Consider the following 5,690-nt stretch of genomic DNA (forward strand, 5'->3'; position numbering starts at 1 on the left):
ATGTCAGGTTGTTCATATTTGTTCCAGTTATTCATGTTTTTGTGAAAGGATAGTTTGTAGATGTAAATATTTTCATGCAGTTTTACTTTCTTGCACTAAAACAAAGACAAACATTTGTATTTGTCATTATTTATAGGTTATGGTATTATTTTCCTGGTTCTGATCCACTTTAGATCATATTGTTCTGAATGTGGAACCTGAACGGAAATAATTTTATCATCCTTAATTGTTAACTAGTGCGTTGACCCATGGGATCCACGGGTTCTAGATGTGATAGTTTTTATATCAGGGGTGTCAAACTCATTTGAGTTCAGTTCCACATTCAGCTAAATTTGATCTGCAGTGGGCCGAACCAGTCAAATAATAATAATATATAAATAATGTCAACTCCAAGGTTTTCTCTATTTTAGAGCGAAAAAAGTAAATTTACATTAATGAAAAGGTTTACATCTACAAACTGTCCTTTCAAAAGATGTGAATAACATGAACAAACTGAAAAAATAAGTGTAATTTTAACAATATTCTGCCTCAGTTTATCATTTCCACATGTACATTGTAACTCACAGATCACAGTGGATCTACAAACTCACAAAACATTTAATAATAGGCAGATTATTGGTAAAATTACATTTTTCTTCAGACATTTCTGTTCATATTTGTTCAGGTTATTCACATTTTTTACAAAATTATACTTTGTTTTAGTGTAAATACATGCAAATATTTACATTTAAAAGAGAAACATTTGGAGTTGTCATTATTTATATGTTATTATGATAGTATTTGACTGGTTTGACCCACTTGAGATTGAATTGGTCTGAATGTGGAACCTGAACTAAAAGGGTTGTTCGTATCTTCAGTGTAATTTTTGCTTTTCATAAATTCTTCCCCAGGGCCGGACTGGACCCTTTGGCGGGCCGGATTTGGCCCCCAGGCCGAATGTTTGACACCTGTTTTATGGTGTGCATGTTGTACCGCATTTGTCCAGCAGTTACCGCCAAAGTGTTGTGGCCATAGCAACATGATTGTAAGGATATGTTCAAAATGACTAATATCTCCCAAAACATTGGTCCTATCAAGTTTCTGTTTTCACCAGTCTGTTCACTGACCAAAAATACACAAGTATGATGAACTGCAGCAGACAGCGGTGTACGGACTTAGTGTGAATCCAAACACACACACGCACAGAGGCCACTGGGCTTTTATCATACAGATCCCTACAGTGTAGTTTTTGTATCTCACAGATTCATCCCATGGCAGGTATTGGACTGTTAGGCGGCCGGTTTCAGCCCATGGACCGTATGTTTGACACCCCTGCATTAGACAGAAAGAAAATGAGAAGACCGAAGTGGAAATAATCAAAGTATTCACAACTATTTATTCATTTTAACACTTTAACATGAACACAAATCTACAACAAACTGATTTTAATTCACCAAAATCAGCTCAAATTAAAATCACAACGTCCATGAAAACACCGATGCGACCCTTTTATCTTCATATACGTGTCCTCGACAGGTTGAGATGATAATTAAAGGTAATTAAAACGGGGGTTTTTTTTGTGTCTTTTTTGTGTCTTTTTTCTCACTGTAAAATTGCGACTTTTCAGGGGTACACACTTGGTCCTGATCAGATGTTGTGTTAAAGGGGCTTCGTTTAGTTCAGGTTTTTCTAATGTTTCCAGTGTCGCCTGTTGAAACAGACAAAGGTTTGTATATTTTAGCATGTTTTTGGGGTATTTTGGTGTATTTATGCATAGTTTTTGAATAATTAAGTGCATTTTTTCGTATATTGTAGTGCATTTTAGCTTGTTTTTGTATATTTTAGTACATTATGGTGTGTTTTTTTTAGTTTATTAGTGCATTTTTTTTTAGAGAATTTAGTGGATTTTAGCTTGTTTTTGTATATGTTAGTGCATTTCTTTGTGTTTTTTAGTTTACTAGTGCATTTGTTTTGTATAATTTAGTGCATTTTAGCTTGTTTTTGTCTATTTTAGTGCATTTCTTTGTGTTTTTTAGTTTACTAGTGCATTTGTTTTGTATAATTTAGTGCATTTTAGCTTGTTTTTGTCTATTTTTGTGCATTTCTTTGTGTTTTTTAGTTTACTAGTGCATTTTTTTTTATAATTTAGTGGATTTTAGCTTTTTTTATATATTTTAGTGCATTTCTTTGTGTTTTATTTTACCAGTGCATTTCTTGTATAATTTGGTGGATCTTAGCTGGTTTTTGTATATTTTAGTGCTTTTCTTTGTGTTTTTTAGTTTATTAGTACATTTTTTGATAATTTAGTGCATTTTAGCTTGCTCTTTGTATATTTTAGTGCATTTCTTTGTGTTTTTTAGTTTACTAGTGCATTTTTATTTTATTTTTTGCAGAATTTAGTGAATTTTAGCTTGTTTTTGTATATTTTGGTGCATTTCTTTGTGTTTTTTAGTTTACTAGTGCATTTTTTTGTATAATTTAGTACATTTTTATCTTGTTTTTGTCTATTTTAATGCATTTCTTTGTGTTTTTTAGTTTATTAGTGCATTTTTTTGTATATTTTAGAGCATTTTTTTTCATATTTTAGTGCTTTTTTTATATTCTAGTGCATGTTAGCAATTTTTGGTGTATTTTAGTGCATTTCCTTGTGTATTTTAGTCTATTTTTGTGCATGTTGGTGTATAATAACTCATCAACCAACAGTTATTCACGGTGGAGGGGTTCAGCTATGAGCTTTAGCATCTGTAGCACAAACAATATTCATGGGACAAATGGAAATGTACATTAGTGGATGTAAACATGGTTCAAACTGGTTCAACACAATAACTGAGGTCTGTTGGACTGATATTTATGTGGAAGGAAGGAATGAAATTTAACCAAAGAGAAAAATGTCTGATAAAGCCACAAATTCAGCTTCATCAAACCTGCAGGTAACTTTATTGTGTAATTAGTGTATTTTTAGTATATATGTTCATGTACTTTTATTGTATGTTTTTGTGTATTGCAGTACATGTTGGAGTATAAAAACTCTGAGGCCTGTTGGACTGTTATTTATGTGAAAGGAACATCTGAGATTTGACCAGCGTCGTCTTATAATGTCATGAATCCCTCTTCCTTCCCCGTGTCGACGCCCTCTACACGTATGACCAACCCTCTGAACATGTTACGCACTCACTGCACGTGTGCGGCAGCTGCTGATGTCAGCGCTTAGACCGCTGAGTCGGAGCTGATCGGCTCAGATCACACATGTCCTGCTCATCACATGTGGGTTAACAGCCGTGATGTCAGACCTACGCTAACGATGATGATCAACAACAACAACACACCGATGATAATAATGGTAGTAGTAGTCATAGTAGTAATAATAATAATAATAATAATAATGTTACGCCGCTGTACGATGAACCTCTGAACTTTTTAATGACTCAAAAAGAAGACTTTATTAATCAGCTCAATCTATGAAGCATCACAGAGAAATTCCAGAGTCGGTCTGATGGTAAAATCATTGTCAGTATGTTTTTATCGGGTGATGGTTGTCATGGTAACGCCCTCTCGTCTAAGGGTTTTCTGTATTTTTTCATTATTTTCTACGTTTTAGATGAATCCTAAAAGCATCAAACCTGTAACGCACAAACATTTTTATTAGAAAGTTGTTGTTTTTTTATCAATTGCTAGAAATTTCAGGTGACCCCATCTGGGGTCCTGATCCCAAGGTTGAAAAACGCTGCCCTAGCTGCAAAATTGTCCGTTTTTGTGCGTTGCTTCGCCATGTTCCGTTTCCTGTTTTGTGATTGTATTTGGCACTAGGAGACAACAGGAAGTGAAGTAGTTTGGTTCTACGCAGGCGTTTGGTCCTGGTGCTGAGTCCACCTGGTGTTCTTACTATATCCATAAATGGGAAACTTCACACACTTGTGCGTGTCCGTCTACATGCAGATTTTCCCCCAAAACACACGTCTGAACATGGAATTAAAAGTGAGAACACAACACCACTTCTGTGTTTTGGGCTCAGATCGTTACCGTCTGAGCGTAGCCTCAGAACCTGGGTGTTTTCTTTTGAACATGGGAGGACGTTACTCCGTGTTTCTACATCGTCTTCAGAACCTCGAGTATGACACACCCACTGATGATCAGGGATGGGAATCGAGAACCTGTTCTTCTATAGAACTGGTTCCCAGTAGCTCAGTGCTTTGGAATCGTTCGTCTGTTGCTTAAAGGTTCCACTGGTTCTGAAAGGTCATCAGGTCATGTCCATACTGTGGTTGTGAAGCTTCTACAGTCTGGTTGTATTTGACCAGTAAAGACCGCACTAGGACCATTTACAACATTTACGACAAAGGCTTAAATTCGTCCAATTGCTTTTCCCCTTTTTGTTTTTAGCTCAACCAGCTGATAGGACTTTTATTTGGGTCCATGACCTTTGACCTTGAGTGACATTGAAGGGTCAAACTCAAGGTCACCAACATCTAGATTTCAACAATCTTCTCCAAAACGACTGGTCAGATTCATTTCACATTTTTATGTTCATTTTTCTTTGGACAATGTCTATAAAGTTTGTTCACAGTTCTGAAAAAATTAGATTTTTGAATTTTTGATGAATTTTTAAAATATTCTTACTGTTCCTTTCCTTCTCCTGGTCCATATTTTGATGGTTTAGAACATGTAAATGGTTCCAGATATCAGTCTAGTTCCTATTGATCACTGATAGAAGTCATATATGGACTGTGATCGGATGAGCTGAGTTCTCCTCCAGTCAAAGTCCCGCCCACTTCTATAGTTAGACTGATGTGCATCCAGACCACAGGACTGGACCATAGAACAGAACCTGACAACCTCACACCTTCAACTGGTTCTGATCCACATAGAACAGACTCCGACGGACAGCGAAACTGGAACTGTTTAGTCATATCGTTAGCCTCATAGTATAATTGTCTAAGTCGTACTTTGGCTAAATTACGACATCTGTGTAACTTTACTGTCCTAACACCGCTGATTCATTTTTCATCATTGACTATGACCTGAAAAAAATAAGACTTAGTCAATCATGCTACAAGTACAGAAGATGATTAGGGCCACTGGAAAAAAAACAAAATGTTAAAATTAAAGTCCAATATATGTTTTTTATTATTATTCTGAGAAAAGTCAGAATTCTAAGAAAAAAGTCAGAATTCTGAGATTGAAGTCAGAATTCAGACTGTTTTTTCTCAAAATTCTGACTGTCTCAGAACAGTTATAAAAAAATATTCAAAACAGAATTCTGAGAAAAAAGTCAGAATTCTTAGATTTAAGTCAGAATTCAGACTGTTTTTCTCTCAGAATTCTGACTTTAGTCTCAAAACAGTTACAAAAAAAAAAAAAATGAAATGGTCAGAATTCTGAGAAAAAACCCTCAGAATTCCAAGATTAAAGTCAGAATTCTGACTTTTTTCTCACCATGCAGGGTTTTTTTTTCCTCAGAATAATAATTTTAAAAATATACTGGACCTTTTTTTTTTTTTTTTCCCCAGTGGCCCTAATCCTCTTACGTATTTAAGGCTAATAATTGGTGAACGTTGCTTCATAGAACAGATGTAATGCTGAAGACTCATTTCCAGGTTTTTTTTTCTTTGATTTGATGGTGAATCCGGGTGGTTTGGTCTAAACGTGTTCGGTCTGTGGACGTTTCCACTGGCTTCCACTGCAGGATTATCTGAGTGTCGTGGCTGTAATGA

The sequence above is a fragment of the Sphaeramia orbicularis genome, chromosome 13, assembly GCF_902148855.1.
Source record: "Sphaeramia orbicularis chromosome 13, fSphaOr1.1, whole genome shotgun sequence".
Classification (NCBI taxonomy): domain Eukaryota; kingdom Metazoa; phylum Chordata; class Actinopteri; order Kurtiformes; family Apogonidae; genus Sphaeramia; species Sphaeramia orbicularis.